The following is a 17,004-nucleotide window of genomic DNA, read 5'->3' on the forward strand; positions in this document are numbered from 1 at the left end:
CTGGAATCATTTTTCCTTGGATGATTCTGGAAGTTACTGAAAGGTTGCTGAAACTGAATTGTATAATTATGTAACTATAGTTAATTAGATAATAAGACCAATCAGTTTCAAAGCATCAACCTCTCTTCTTTTGATGCGTATAATGGCATAAAAGAAGCACTTACAGGAAGTGGCTGAAATTGTAAACATGTTTTTTTCTGGACTTTCAAAACTTTATTGGTGTTTGGTTTGTAAAATGTGTATACTTTATTACATAATTGCCAGCTATAATGTAGGCACAGCAGTACACTACAAGAAGTGGCTCTAATTGTATGTCCAATTGTCTGAAAAAGAGCCAAACTGTAATAAAACAAAGCAAGAGAGATTGTCCAACAGACTTGGCGACTTTGATGAGTTAGTATATACATACAATTGCACAGTGTATTGGAGGGCCAGGAATTCCAATGTTCCAGTGCTCTCTGTAGCTCTGCACCCGGGTATATCCCCACACACAGCTATGTCTGGAATGAAGCCTACTGATATGCCTCTGAGATCAATTATCCACCACTCTGGGAGGTCATGTCCGGGTTGATTCACCAAGGAATGCCTCTGAAGATAATGCTTGCCACAGTCAAAGCTGCATAGTCAAAGCTGCTTGCAAAGCGTTACCATCATATGGTCTTGGTGTTACTGATACCAGTGTGGTAACTACATTTGGAATGTAGTGAAGAAAATAAAAGAAATAGATAAATAAAAAAAACATACCTAAAAACATATCCCACATGGAATGATTATCGTCAATTGGATATTATTTTTACTAAAGCCTTTGAGTGAAGTTCCAGCGGTGTAAATGAATATTTGATAATATTTGATTGCGATCAATTTGAAACATTAGGTTTCACGATCCCTTGGCGAGAAGATGAATGCAGCGCAGAGCTCCGCCCCCTACTGTGAACGACACACCTTCAACCAATCGCCTGCGGAGAGCCGAAAAGGCCGCTCCCATTTACTTGTGGAAGGGGGCGGTCCGTTGCCAGGGGCGAGGTTTGGTTGAACCGGCTGGTGTGCAGAGCGCGAGGAGCAGGTGAAGCGGCTGGTGGTTTTGGGAAGGTCCGCGCTTCGTTGGGAACGCCGTCCTGCTTCCCGCTCCCTTATCCATGACACTTTTCCCTGAGCTCGGACTAGCGCGCTGATTACGTCCGCGGTCGCCGCCGTGTCGACGCGTTTGTGGATTTGGCTGTTGTGCAGGTAAGGACGACGACGTGGAAACGCTAGCCGAGCGGGGTTAGCCAGCCGCGGCTTTTTTTTTTCCAGCTCTCCTTCGCTCGGTAGTGAAGGCGGCGTTTTTTTTTTTGTTGGACCGGCTGCCCCCTGAGAAGGGCGTGTGAAGACGTGGGTGGCGCGGCTGGAGGGGGGTCGGTCTGGTGGGAGACGGTCCGTGTCATTGCTGCTTTCTGCTCCCACCTTGTTATATGGCTGTGGTACGAACGTACAACGCATATGGTAATAACTTTAAAGCATTACAACACAAAGGGAATCTTCCATAATATGGGATCATAAGACTATAAAAGCACGTATTTCCGAACTAGGGAAGAACGGGCGATTTCGGGGGATGTATGTGCACACTACCGACGTAAACCTGCGTCAGGGACGTCGGGAATCACGACGTCTGTGCAGATTCTACTTTTCTGCGCCTCACGATCACCGCGGAGTTGCGTTTGGTACATGTTTTTTTTTTACTTCGAAACGAGCTAATGTGTTAATGACCTTGGAACGTAGCCTTCGAAGTCCGGAAGACGGCGAAAGCACGAGGGGGGGCTGGGGGATAACTCTACCCCGCGAATCAAACTGGAATCTGATGTGATGCCGTGACTCTAGTGCTTATTAGCTCGCACGACGTTAGCTAATGCCATGCGGTAACAGGGTTCCCGGCCTGGTGTTGTGGTTCCTAAACCCCAAATCCGGCGTGTTAACCGTGGTCACCTGTAACCGATCGATCTCTGGAACCGGCTAATCCGGCACGAAGTTTGCCCTCTGACCTGGATTACTCACAAATTACCCTGCGGGCTAATCTGTGCTGCTAGTTGACGTTAGCCAACCAGCTGTTGCGCCGCTATGGAGCAGCGATCGCCAGTACGTTGTGTTTTATAGTCTGAGCTGTTCACACGTGGGCTGCGAATTCGCACTGTTGTGTGCACCTGCTTGGTTTCGAAATGTAATGTTGAAAGGTAATATAGTACAAATGAAAGTACTATAGGGTTGCAATGTCTGTTTTTTTTTTTTTTTGCAGAGATGTGCAGTCTTTGGATGAAAAAGGCCCACGCCGGTGTAAATGTGTTGTGTATTACCATGTTGGTTCATATTTCTGCCAATACTACGTGGTGTGTGGGGAAAGAATTGGTTGTCAGTCCAAGATTACCTGACTCCTTATGTAAGAAGGGATGAGACACATGACACATAAAACATCCGCCCGTAGTGTATGCGTTAATACATAATTCAGTTGGTCACCGGAATACTTCTGGGATCAGAATGGAATTCGATGTAATATTTCATTTATAGGAATGAAATGAGATTTGAAGTAGCAACAATATTCTCCTCCAGAATAAGTGATTGGGTGGTGAAACTCAGCACCTTCTCAGTGGAGCCTACCAATTAGTCGTTGTTGGTTTTGTGTTACAATGTTCCTACTCTTCATTTGAGCAGTCCTTCGCTTTGGTGGCGTTCAACTCAAGGCCCTTGTACAAAAACATTTAAATGTATGTATTCCCAAACATTTTACAATAAGCACAGTTCTTATTTGAGCACACATGAACAAAATATGAATTATTACATCTGGTTACAGTTTGTTGTTGTTGTAGACATATTTCAAGTGACGTGTCACTGGTACTCCCGATGGCAAGGAAACGTCATGATAGATGAGTCATTAATCTATAGAAATATGTACATTTTAATAGATTTGACGCGTGACTCAAAATGTAGGCCTACACAAATAATTGCTAATTAGTTCAGTCTTACCTGCTAATTATATAGGAAAGAGTTTACATAAAATGTTGGTACTGCATGGTAATTGGTAATTAGCTTATTCTCTTAGAAAGGAAACCAATCATTTGCCTACCCATTTGGCCTGTCTTTTACACAAGGGATGATCATTCAGACATTTTCACACTTATCCACATCTCATTGTAATGATGCAGACAGTGATTTTTATGTATGGTGCTGGTTAAATCTGTGCCTTTTGAACAATTGACTAATAGGACTACAATATCATCTTATCTAACCCCATTCAATTTGTATTTGCAGCGTGAATGAGATACGGACTGAGATGGAGGTATTACAGGTTTACAGGTTTTACCCTAATTTCTGCCACATTACTGAAATTATTATAATTCAGTAGCCCTGTCTGATAGTCAGGGACACAATGGTAGTAAGTAGGATTTGAACCTGGGTCTTCTGGTTCATAGGTGAGAGTATTGCCCACTAGGCAACTACAACCCTGTACCACTGTATTGGCCATGCTTTTTCTGTGTTGAAAGGTTCGCTCTGGTCTCCTCTAAAGTGAAGTGATTGTCATTGTGAAACACTGCAGCTCAGCACACGGTGACACAATGAAATGTCCTCTGCTTTTAACCAATCACCCATAGTGATCAGTGGGCAGCAATGCCAGGTGCCCGGGGAGCAGTGTGTGGGAACGGTGCTTTGCTCCGTTGCACCTCAGTGTCACCTTGCTAGCTCAAGATTCGAACTGGCAACCTTCTGATTACGGGGCCACTCCTCTCCTTGAATTATGTGCAGCCTGAGGTGCTGATGCTGGTAGGAGATGATCACTGGGTCCTCTGAAGCATGTTGAGATGGCACCTCGGCTGAGCATCCCTTTCACTGCCCTGGCGTGCAGCCAGCAGCTGTCATTGATTCGTGACGCAGGTCCCTCGGTGTCTCTCTGTCATGCCAGTGCATTTGTAACATTTGTAGCTGCTGGATGTTCCATGGGCTTTTATGGTGTCTGATTGGCTATATCCATCTGCTTTCAAAATGCCTTTGATTCATTCATAGTGTCACAGTGCTACATCATGCTTTGTGGTAAACAAGATTGTGTCGGGGAATATGAGCCATCTGTTTTCCCCTCTGATGTGACCAATACTGAAAATTTAAAACATTGTAAAACACATGTATCATATATAGCGAGGTCCTTAAACATATCTAAGAAATACGGTTATTAGAGTGTCTCTGTGTGTTTTGACTTATTTAAATAAAATGACCATGGCCTAGACTTATCATATGAGCCCATGATTTGTGTTTGGTTTGATTCATTTTTAAGAGCCAACCACAAAAAAGAGACTTCATACCTTAACAGGAAAGAACAGTCTGGGTGTTGGCAAAACAAATTTAGAATTTTTTTTTTTTTTTTTTAGCTGACATGTGTTAGCCTGTAGCAGGAGGTATAAAAGTACTCGCAGTAACCCAGTGCTGACTGACTGTTTCTTGCCTGTCCCAGAGTAATTACAGAGTGCAACACAAGCGTCCAGACCTGCTGGGGCTGTGATGCTGATCACTTCCAAGCAAGAGGGATTAAGCCCCGACTGCAACACATCTGCAGAAAACCTTAATTCGCGCTGATGGGCTGGAATGATTCTGGGAATCTTTTCAAGCATGCAGATCTCCTTGCTGTAGATCCTGTGTGTGTTGTCCGTTTTGTCCATGTGACTGGTTAGTTAGAGGGCCAGCGGATGTGATTTGCGAAACTGGAGCTTTGCTCATTGTTTATTCAAGCCTCATCGTTAAGAGAGAATAGGGCCGTGTTCGGAAATTTTTGGTATGAAGACCTGTATCAGCCCCCCTCGCCAATCAGTAGCATGACTCCACATGCCTGTTGCTGTGGTGTTGGCTCCCTGGCAACGGCTGCATTAGTAAAGGCGGTGTTTCTCCATATGATTTGCTGTATAGATTTTTGAATGGGTGTGACACGCCGGACTACTTAGTGGTATTGAATTATTAATTTATCCTGAAAGCCCTGAAAAGATGGTTGTATGCGTAAGGTGCATCATTACCGTTGGAGAACATGCATGAACGCCCGCCAGCTTGTGCTCTTTACTGAAGCGGCTGAGCCTCCGAACAGCGTGGACCCAGCAGATGGCTCGTGTTCGGCCCCTTGCTGCCATGAGATCTGCTCTTTCTGCTGACTCATGGCTTGTCTGCGCGCTCCACCTGGTCTGTGTGGGTCAGTTTGGACGGACTGGTGGAGTTGCATAACTGGAGGAGTGGAAGGCCCAAAGTCCCATGGTGGTGGTGCACGAGCTGCTGTGCAATTAGATAAGTGTATCAGACAGATAGCAGCACAACAGGGCCTTTGTTAGGCTGGCACTGGCCTGTTCAGCAGGACTTTCATACCATTCAGGTTTAAGTGAGTCACTGGTCTGGAGGAATTTCAGTGTGGTGACTGTGCCATTTAGGGATGGGCATTTGAATACATTTTCTTAATCAGGAAAAGGTATGATTAATTATGGATTAATAGTTGAATTTTACATTGTAGTGTGGGCTAGCTGATGGCAAGTCAGAGTTTTTCCGTTCACTGTTGTGTAGAATACGGAGCATTTAATGCAAGTTCCTGCGAGTTTCATTCTTGTTCCTGTAATGCGAGACTGACTATCTTTGGGTGGTCAGTCTTTCCACAGGATGGCCTGGAGAAGGTCTGGCCATTGACCTGTTTTTGCAGACTTATTGAGAGGAGTGCAACTGCAGCAGAAACTCTTAATTAAAAAGACTGAACATAAACGTTCTTGAAGACTGGGTGAACACACAGAGAATTCTGTATTTTGGCCATGAAAGAGTGTGATTAAGTAATTACATACCTTCGGGCTGATCAAGTCCGATACTGAAGATGACAACTTTGGTGCTGTTAATAGCACTGTCCCGTAGGGCTGCACGATTTGGGGAAAAAGACATATTGCAATTATTGAGATCAATATTGCGATATGCGATTGCGATATGATAAAGGACACTTGCTTGTATATCAATGAAAAGTCGCATACAAATTACTAATAGTGAAATGTTTAATTTCAAAGTGAGACATACAAACTACTTATAACAACTTGAAATGCCCAGTGCTTTCAAAATACAATATTCTACAAAGTTAAATAATCACAAAAAACTCTTTACATTACTGTCGAACGACAAATTCTGGTAAGGCTAAACAACTGTTTTGATTTATATTTGGCCATTATAAAATCCAATCCATGTACTAATCATTTAAATCGCAGCTTTTTGCGTTCATGTAATCGCACAGACTGACATCGCGATTACGATTGCGATTAGATTAATCGTGCAGCACTGCTGTCCTGAAAGAAGGCTTACTTGTGTACAGTTTTTTTTTTTTTTTTTTTTTTTTTTTCCTCCTCCCTCTTTCAAAAATGAGTAGGTGCAGCATATATGTAGGTGTGGTCTATAGTCTGGAATTTACTAAAGTGTCGTTTCATTATTTTATTATGGTCATTGTCAGAAGGGATGCTGGGTTTTCTATGGCGCTAGACCTCAACCGATCTGGAGGTGGTGCCCATATGTTTGAGGGCAAAAGTAGTACCCATGCTTTGGGTGTGACGCTTCCAAAGGCCCTCAGACACACGTGAGATATGCATTGCGTCAGGCAGTCAGCTTTAGCATTTGATAAGGAAATTTTAAAAGCATGACTAATACCTTCCTGTGTCTGGAAGGAGATGGAAGTACGGTTTGGGTGGGTGCTGACTCGGAATTGCATCATTGTGTCCTGCCCAGGGCAGCCCCAGGCAAGACGTGTCTTTCTCAGACCTTTCTCAGAAAAGGCGTGTGTGCAAAACAAATTATTTAATGTGGTACGTTTCCAGACAAACCTTGCTGCCAACGCTGATTGTTCTAATGGCAGCATCTTGTTTGCCAGAATAGAGCAAGGCCTGACTTAATTATGACAAATACATTAATACGAGTTCCCCTAGGCTGTCTATGGTCCTGCTGTGGCTAGAAATGGCGATATGTATAAAGAGCGCTTTGGCCGTTCTGCTTCACCGTTCAGAGAGCAGCTCAGGTAGTCAGATTTTTTATTTTTTTAATTTTTGGAATATCCGCACCAAACGTTGTTAGTGAACGGGGTTGATGTCATTTCCTCAAATGCCCGCTCACTTCTATAGGCCGCTCTGTTAATCGTCCCGTCTCCTCATCAGCACTTAAACTACAGACACGGAAACGGCACGTCCTTGTAAATCAAATTGTGGGACTGGCAAAAAGTGGCTATAATTTCGGAAAGAGACTTCCGATACAGTATTAGGGGACCACTATAGGGATTTTCATGTCATGGGACCATGGTCTTTCTAACCCAACTAAAGACCAGGCAGATTGTTGTGAATTTGTGCCTCTGTTCAGGATCTCCATCCCTGGACCTGAGCCACTGTTGTTTAGCCCACTGTAACTCGGCTTCCGCTGAGTTCCCTCTGCTTTTTGTTGAGTTTGGGGGAATTGGTGCCAATATTCATCCTTGCTGCCAATACGGGAGAGGCAGGGGCTGGTAACTGAAGTGATGACCTCCATGGCACAGTGAAGCTTCATACAATGCAGGTCTTTTGTCACGTGAGTCACACAAAGGACCCTCTCAGCTCTTTCTATGTCAGAGGTACTGGACCTGGGACGGGGCAGAGAAATTTTTTTTTGGGGGGGGGGATTGCCAAGGTGAAGTATGTCACCTGAGAATGCAGCGTTACCCTGCAGGGTTTTCCTTTTTGTAAGCCTCCTCAGGCTGCTGAACTTGTTTGGCGAGGTGTGACGACATTGTTGCCGTGGTCCTCTTTGCGAAACATGGCTTGGTTTCACATGCGCCTCACGTTACAGGCTCCCTTTCATATCGACTTGCGCAGAATTTTGGACCATCCAGGGCAGTCCCTTCCTGGGAGTCTGTCTCACTCTCTCACTATAGAAACGTCTTTTGTGTTAGACAAATAGAATGCAACATCAGCACGTATGCTACTTAATATTGCAATGTTCACAATGATACAGATGTAGTCAACCATCAACAAGTGACTGCTCAACTAAACTTTTTCTTTTTTGTTAGGTTGACGAGAAGATTAATTGCTTTGTTATTTTATATAATTATGGTGTATTTAAACGTTTGCTTAATTAGCTTTAATTAACATTCTTGAAATTGAAGGGGGGTGTTCATCAGCGCTGTGGCTTGGTGGTAACCCTGAGTTGCTCCCCCTAGTCTGCCCCTGTAATTAGTTCGCCTGGATAACGCTGTCTGCTGTAAATATATATTATACATCTAAGAGGAAATGATTTACAATGCAGGACTTCCTGGCTGATCCACCATTTCAGCTTTTCTGTTTTCCTTATTGTCATGCTTGATGGAAGACTAGAAATGTCTGTATATAAAGAGTGTGTTGGCCATTCTGTTCAGAGAGCGGCAGATTTAAGCAGGTAGAGAAATAAGCCCTTCACAAATTCCACAGATTTCAAGAGGTTCTGGATGATGATGAACCAATTTTACATTTTCCCTCGGTACTGTAGAGGATATGCATGATTTTTTAGATAATGTTATGGACAAAATGGGCCCATTGGCTTTTTGTCAAGTAATAGAAAAAATTATAAATGTTGTCTCTGCGTTTTAGAGTTTATTTTTATTATTTAAAAAGATCTATGGGACATGTTTTTTTTTAGTGTCCATATGCCAATGCAGATATTTAGACTCTTTTTGACTGTTCACTGAGTGTGTGCTTTCGTAGTTTTAATTTATTAAATATATAAATATATATTCAGTGGTTTTTATTAATGTCTAGTGAACAACTTGAAAGGAATAAAAACCTTGATCAGGCTGAAATCAAAAATGTAAATGTAATTCAGTCTGTTGAAATGTGTAAGTAAATAATTTTGAATATTGAACATTTACTACATATATAATATATAAAACATATATGAGTAAACTATTAATGAGTTTTATGGAATCTGTGGAATTTGTGAAGGGCTTCTTTCTGATTCTCTTTCTGTTTGAATCTGGTCAAAATGTGCAGCAGCCATAGTGGCGACTTTTTTTTTGTGCCGAACGACTAATTTTTTAGCATTCGCAGTCCAAATCCAACAAAGCTCATTGTGTGACTGGCTAAAAGTGGCGGTGATTCTGCACCAAGGCTGAATTTCAGAAAGAAAGACTTCAGATACAGTATTAGGGGACCACTAAGACCTATATAAAAGCAAAAAAAAAATAATAATAATAATAGGGCCCTTTAACACAATGAGACTTGTGCCTTGGAGTCCATCTGAAACATGTGGCAGAACTGGAAATGCATTGGAAGGTCAGTGTGTTGTGGACATCAGCCTCTACAAAACCCTGAGGTATCATAAAGTCACACACACACACACACACACACACACACACACACACACACACACACACCCTGCCAGCTAGCAACGAGCGTCACTGATCTACAGGGCACATTCCATAACACTTTGTGAGTCACTCGAACCCCACCCCAGTCCCCCACCCCCTCTCTGTTTGCACAGTGCTGAGCTATACTGCAGCATTTTTGGTGGATGGATTTGTGGCTGATTATTGATTGTGTTAAGAGCTCAGGCCTCTGAGCTCTGACTTTTGCCGTCAGCATGAACTGGGTCAGCGGTGTGCTAAAATAACTCATACTTTTTTTTTTTTTTTTTTTGCTGTATGGGTTGCAAAATGGAATGAGTGGTTGAAGCTCTGTATGTGTGTGTGCCCATGCCTACGTGGTTTCTGATATATCCATACCTCTCTTCCAGCAAGACGTTTCCGGGTCTTCACGTTCCGGTTCTTCACGTTTTGTACTGGCTCTTGGCCAGGAGAGCTGCTTTCAGAATGGCACCAACACTGCTGTTAGGGACCGGTGGAGGGATTGGAAGATGTGTGAGACACCATTTCAAATTCTACAATTCCTTCCCCCATTTTCATCAAAATTGCTCACTTTTGATGGGCAATGTTGCCTGAGTGGTAAACACAGTAGTTATGTCTGTTATTAGTTAATAAATTCTTTTCTTATTAAATTACATTATTTCTTAACTCGATTTAAAGACACTCTGAAATGTACAGACCTTCTTTGTTTGGAATAACAAGGCACAATTACATTTGCCTTGCTACGCATCATTTAGATGAAAGGAAGGAATGGACAGTAAGTAGTTAAGTAGTAGTCTGCTGATAAATAAAGACCAGAGCCTCAGTGTTGAGGTGAAATTGTGCTAGTTCCTGCATTGCTGAACAAATGTGGAATTTGGTCCAAAAGCAATAAGCAATAACTTAGCAATTAGAGCTCCTGTCTGCACTTACTGCTCAGCTCCATTATGGTGGCTCTCAAAACCAAACTGGTTCTCAGCGTTGGAATAAAGTCTTAACCAGATCGAATGTCTTGTTTGCAGAAGCAAGTTTTATATGTGACCTAGATTTTTTCTAATTGAAGTGTATTTTACTGACCTCTGCATATATGTATTGTTCTTGGTTCCTATTTTTAAGAAGCTCTCTATTAATAATAACCCGCCTAATCTTGTGTAGGTCACCTTTTTGTCACCAAAACTGCTCTGACCCCTTGAAAGAAGGGCCTTCACTAGAAGGTATGCTGTGGGATCCTGGCACCAAGCAGGTCCTGGAAGTCCTTGAAGTTCCAAGGTGGTGCCTCCATTTATCCCACAGATGCTTCATTGGATTAAGAGCTGCAGAATTTGGAGGCCAACTGAACACCTCAATCTCGGTGTGTTCCTCAAAAACGTTCCTTTGCTATTTTGGTGGATCCATCAATCAGCCATGTAAAACTGTTATTCCAAGATTAAGTGGTCATTTAAAACAGTTTGTCCTATCCTATCTGCATCAAGTACACACGATGTTGTGGTGTTGCAAGTTTTGGAGGGTGTAATCTGGCGGGAAGCTTCAGTTCCAGTTCCACTGTATGCTGAACACTGCTGATCGATGCTCATGAAACTCTTATCACACTTGCGCACACAGCTTGCGGCAGCCTCAGTTGTGAGACGTTTCACAGTTCTCCAAGTGAGAGACTGGTTGCAGTCGGACCCGCACCAAGGAAAAATTCTGTCCCCGTCTTCTCCTTAAACCTCCTTATTCCAGTGAAACGTGGAAGCCTGAAAGAAGCATGGCCGCCTTTAAGCTCGATGCATCGTGAAGCTTCCTCATCATTCTGGGTGCATGGGTTTTTAAACCTATGGACCGTTGGAACATGCTCCGTATGAGGCGCAAATGACACAGACGGGGTGAAGTGTGCGTGTGTTGCCAGCACACACAGAAGCAGACAGCGATGCTTGGTGGAGCATGCAGAAACGCTGCGTCACTGTCATGCAACAGGACATTGTGTTTCTGGACTGCTAAGTTCCTTCCTGTGCCTCTCTGCATGCATGACAAGGGCGCTATTGTAGCATTTTCTTCATTCTTTCCCCCTCTATCTCCCTCTATCTCCCTCTCTCTCTCTCTCTCGTGCACTATCTCACGCTTGCATGTGCATTTTCTGCTTTTAGAACTAAGCTCATTTAGGAAAGTGCTTAATTGCTTTCATGGCTTTGCTCATTTTCACATTACACGGTGACTGGTGATTTGCCAGGGGACATTCATTAGCAAAGCATTGTTTGTTCTTCTTGTTTGTTATGCAGACCTCGGTAAATGGTACGAGAGTGAACACGATACACAAATGCACAGACTGTCCGTGCTGCTGTGCCGAACACTACGAATCCCGCGATGTTGAAATGCACACGATGACAGAATCACAATACTGATGATCCCTCGATGCTCGATACATTGCAAGACAGTTCTGTACGCGAAAACCAGGAAAATGTGCATAACTGGAGAAGAAAAGTAGTAGTAAAACAGAACTTTGGTCATAAACGCCCTGATCTGTGCAGCATCACTACTGCTACTCACTTGGTTTTTCAGCTATAAAAGTTTGCGTTCAATTAAAAATTTTGTACATTTAAACATTATTGATGCACCGGTATCTAGTATCACCCCACAGAAGAAGTACGGCCACGTTCTGCCATATCAAATATTTACATTTACAGCATTTATCAGACGCCCCTTATCCAGAGCGATTTACAATCAGGAGTTACAGGGACAGTCCCCCCCTGGAGCAACTTAGGGTTAAGTGTCTTGCTCAGGGACACAATGGTAGTGGGATTTGAACCCGGGTCTTCTGGTTCACAGGCGAGTGTCTTACCCACTAGGCTACTACCACCTTAAAAAATATGTTTTGGCCCGGCCCCGGCTGAAGGGCGGCAGTACTCAGGACTCCAGGAAATGCTTTTAAACACACAACACGGGTTCCCTGATGTGAGGGCCGCGCTGTCGGGCACTCTCAGCTGGCGAGTGTCTCTCCGCGGGGTCCGGTGTTGCGAGTAGGGACCTGATGCTTCTGCTTCGGCCACAGCTTAACAGGGCAGAACAAACGCAGCAGTCCCCGGGGGAGCCCGTTGTTAAGCGCTGCTCTCTGAGAGTCGCGAGGTGAGCCGAGGTCTCTCGCTCCCTCTCTCTCTCTCACTCCCCTCGGGGTGAGCCGTGCCGCAGGCTGCGTGTGCCGGGGTGTGTGTGTGTGTGTGTGAGATCTGAGAACAGATACAGGAGCATCAGGTGTGGCCGTCGCCTCCTGCGGTGTTTACCGTGACCGTCCTGTTACCTGCGCTGCCATCTTGCATCTCTGTCTTTGGCTCGGCCGTAAACGCTCTTCAGCGAGTCTAAAGGCTGCTGGCCACTGCTATACATGCATCCCCTGGATTGCTTCACGATCAGGCCTCATAGGTGACTTATTAATGCTTTGCGCTGAGCCCAGGTGAATGTGTAACGTTGCGTTGGTCTGGTGCACGAGGCTTAGCAGATGGGTGTCAAGTCTTTATTCAGATTAGAGGCCTTAGTCGCCTTCTGAGAGTAGGGGATCGTTTGGTTTAGGCATATAATCAATACTGTTGATCCATTTCCTTTTTTTCCCCCCCACAAAATTGATGAAATGGGGAAAAAAAGAAAAAAAATTACACACACACACACACACACACACACACACACACACACACACACACACACACACACACAGAGCTTTGCATTACCTCACATAATGTGATCAGATGGAACAATGAGAACAAATATTTACCTGATTTAAACGTTTTAAGAGTTAGTCTGCTGTCTTCACATCACAGATCATGTTTGCCTAGTTAGATGTAATTTAATCTTATTCTGAACAAGGAGAGTTCCGGTGTTTACCTGGCTATAGTAGTAGTGGGCAATAATTTACAATTGTGTTCCTCAGAACTGCAGGTTTTTTTTTGTTTTTTTTTTGGATGTGTGTGAGGTTGTTGCTGCTATGTGATCTGCTGCTTTGGCCTTGTGTTACTGTAGGGTCAGAAATAGTCTGCACCGTTGTTATTCATGGAATGTGACTTTAATAGGATTTTCTTTGAGCTGGAGAGGAATTACTAACAAGAGGTAATGTTATTGGCCTGGAAAAGAACTGTAACCTCTGATCTACCTGTGTGTGTGTGTGTGTGTGTGTGTGTGTGTGTGTGTCCCGCCAGTGACTTTTAGCCCATTAATCTATTAAGTTCAGGGTTAAAAATAATTATAATAAGACCTATGTAGTTCCAAATTATAAAATGGCGGAACCTGGTAAATGTCCTCTGTCAAATACACATTTTGAGTCAATAATGGCGATTTTATTTGTAATTTATTTGTGTAGACATTACAGAATATCCAGTACCAAACTTGTTAAATTACTAGTAACTAGTACTAGTACCACACCTCAGAGGAACCTCAATGTCTTCATTGAGAAGAATGAAGCTACATATAATGAACGTTATTTGTAGCGGTCCAATATCATCTCAGGACAGAAGGGCAGGGTGTCCGTCTCATTGGCCTCTGAGACGCAGCTCTCTCCCTCGCGAAAGAGCATGAAAGCTAAGCCTCCCCGTCGGAGAACGGCAGCCAGATTTCTTAAGGCAACAGTTTACAGCCCACGCTGCGCTGAGTTGATATACCTCCACGTATCGTATCGCCACTGAGACGTACAGTTCGGTTACATATTTCTTGTAAAAACGTGATGGTGTAGTACCTGTTGACTAATGGAGCTCGAGCTCCAGATAATGGCATGCTGTTAGAGGGCAATAAAAGATGCTGTAACCAACTGCCATAAAAAGCATTAGTGATGCGTCCGCAAAGCTTTAGCAATGTATGGAGACATAGATACAGACTCCGTTTCACTCCTCCACGTCATCTATCCCTTTCTTAACATGACGTCTCTTGCTTTATGACTTCCTCGTGACTCAGCGATGAGTCCTTGGTTAAGAAATAGTTTCTGGATCACTTCTATTTTTCATATGTGGTTACAGGGTGATTGTTGGTTTTTATTTTGCATTGTTCAGGCTCACTAATTGATTCTGCCACACCTTTGTGAATAAAGGGCAAACTGGCCATAAGTACTCTGTAATAACGCATCATGTTTTCATATAATATGCTCGACACATCTTCTCAGCTCCTAATCTGCTGACCGAAAACCTCATAACCATAAATGGTCTAAAGTTGTTTCCTCTGTTGATTGGCTAATGAACGTAGAATGAGCAGAGCTGAGTGTTGCCACACTTTTTATGTAAAATAAAATGTTACATTGGTGATATTTCTCTCATGTGGCCTGGGACTAGACAGAATTGTCTGACAAACGGCTCAGTAGTGCCTCCAGGCTTTTTCTAGCTCTGCCAGTTCAGGAAGAAATGGAGCGTTGAGAAGTCACGCCGAGAAGGCCCTCAGCATGGCAGCGCGTTTTTAGGTTCACTGAGCCCTCCTGTCCTCTCCAGACTGCCTCGAGGTGATCTGTGAGTTCCGACGCTCACTGGTGACACTTCAAACTTGCCCCTGTCTTCCCTGTGCTTTATGGTTTGGTTAGGGTTTAAATGTGACCTGCCCGTTAGGATGATGTAGTGGCAGCTTACTCCACTCCCCCCAACCAAAGGCCTGTAGCTTCCATCTCAGCACAAAGCCATTTCTCTTAGAATTTTGACCTTGCGCAAATGCCTTTGAACGACTAACTTTACCATCAGGAATCTATAATTAAACACAGAATGGTGATTTTTAAAATGCTTGTCCTGATGAGGCATGTTTGAAAAGCCCTTTTTTCCCATTTAATGCTGAAATGACATTGCTTGTCAAATGCCATCCCTAATTATTACCTTGCTGATTGTATGGGAAATGCTGTGTAGACTTTGCTCAGTACTTTTTGTTGCAACTGTTATGTGAACATTACTTAGAGGAGTTCTGCCTTGTTGAATTAGCTTCAGCGAGGCCAGAATGTTCTCCATTGCTTTCTTTCTCTGACGGTCACATGCACCATCATTCCCTCATGGTCAGTAGAAGTTTACAAAATTAACACCACGGGTTTTACCAAGCTCTGAAGGTTTAAAGGGTGAAGCTGTAACCTTTTATTCCCGAAAAGCGTAAGATTCAAGGCTGACTACTGGACTCCATTTATTGATCAGAACTCTCATTCATTGCATAAATGCATTGTGCTGTGCTCTGTTAACAGTTTTGTGCAATCTGGTTAATCAGATGCCGTAAATTGTTTGCCCCATGCAAACTACTGATGATTGCAGTTTTTTAAAGCTTAATACGGAAGATTTATCATCAGGACCAAGGTGACCTTTTGTTGAAAAGTGATGTTTTTAAATTAGTCGCTGGTGAGAAGCCTGGAATGACTCTTTAACATTTCGAATTTGACAGCAGTGAATCACGCTTTCTTTTTTTTTTTTTTGTCGCCCACCCACCTCGACTTGCACTTTTCAGTAACTCCTTTCACAGAGACGGTTCAAGGCCGGAGTGTTGTGCCCTTTTCTGCCTAAAATGACGGTTGCCTTTACTGTTCTACTTTTTAAGCCGGCCTCGCAGTTAACAACAAAGCCAAGCTGATGTCTGCATGAGAAGGTGTTCCGGGACAGCGCTTTGATGACTGGGTCCGTATGCAAGCCCCACCGGACAATCGGTTTTCTGTTGAGGGTCGAGGCCAAGAAACATGAAACATGTCTGTGAAGTGGAGAACAGCAGCCGTTATTCTTTTAATGGCAGCGACCGGCTAATGCCAGGCCGTCTTCATGCTGTTTGTCCCAGGATGCTGGAATTTTTGAAAAACGCATGCTTCATGTCGGCTTCGATTTAGATCTGTGTAGTAACAACAAGTGAGTCAAAATGCACTGTTTTCTGAGTCATTGTGAGCAATTAACTGTAATTACAATGGAACACTGCAGCAGCGACAGATCATGCTGTGCACCAACTGCGCCGAACTCTGTCTCTACCACCTTGAGCCCCCTCCTTCACTGGATTTTAGCCGCGACACCATTAAGGACATGCCTGCTAGCCAGATAAATTGCTCTCCAGTGTCCTTGGTCACATGACTGCTCCCAGTGTGACCCAGAAGGCCAGCGTTCTGGACTGCGTAGCCTCGTCCTCTCAATCTTCACCTGCTGGTAGTTACTGCCTGTCTGAGCGTTACAGGGCATTGCCCCCCCCCGCCGTGGCTCCCGGCGGCGTTTTTCCTCGGAAGCCGAATGGTCCGCGCTGCCCCCCCCTCGTAGGTCTGGTGGCATGAAGTGCAGCCGGCCGAGCCCCAGCCTTTATGTAAGACATCCGCTCGGATTTGCCTCTTTACATAAGCCCTCGTCAGCACTCCCAAATGATATTACCGCGGCAACCACATTTTTTCAGGCACTTCAGTCACCGGCCCGGCCATGTGTGGAAATGGGAAAACTGTGTGTGTGTGTGTGTGTGTGTGTGTGTGTGTGTGTGTTTTTTTTTTTTTTTTTTTTTTGGAGTTGCTTTTTCATTTTTAAAGGGAAGGGCAGAAAGTTGAATAGGTGTTTTTTCTCTCTCTCATTCCGTCCCATCCCTCTATTTCTTACTGTGGGGTTTTTTTGTCCTCTCCACCATGGTCGTTTTGTAGCTTCCATCCCTGCACAGACTTTTCAATATGTTGCTCGATTGACAGCCCTCCACAGGTTTCCCATGATTCTTTTTAATCTTCTTTC

General features: G+C 43.8%; 1 protein-coding gene across 4 annotated transcripts in view; it reads left to right on the forward strand.

Moving 5' to 3' along the window:
- Positions 1-1,029: 1,029 nt before the first annotated feature.
- The window catches only part of numb (NUMB endocytic adaptor protein), a 34,874-nt gene continuing 18,899 nt past the window's right edge, over positions 1,030-17,004 (forward strand). For 2 of the 4 annotated variants that reach the window (XM_028980917.1, XM_028980952.1), the window contains exon 1: positions 10,683-10,703. The gene's annotated coding sequence lies outside the window, so the exon portion shown is untranslated. Of the gene's footprint in view, positions 1,228-1,461; positions 1,483-10,682; positions 10,704-17,004 lie in introns of those variants that run through there. The other 2 variants (XM_028980942.1, XM_028980927.1) reach the window with 2 other exon arrangements.

The sequence above is a fragment of the Denticeps clupeoides genome, chromosome 1, assembly GCF_900700375.1.
Source record: "Denticeps clupeoides chromosome 1, fDenClu1.1, whole genome shotgun sequence".
Classification (NCBI taxonomy): Eukaryota; Metazoa; Chordata; class Actinopteri; order Clupeiformes; family Denticipitidae; genus Denticeps; species Denticeps clupeoides.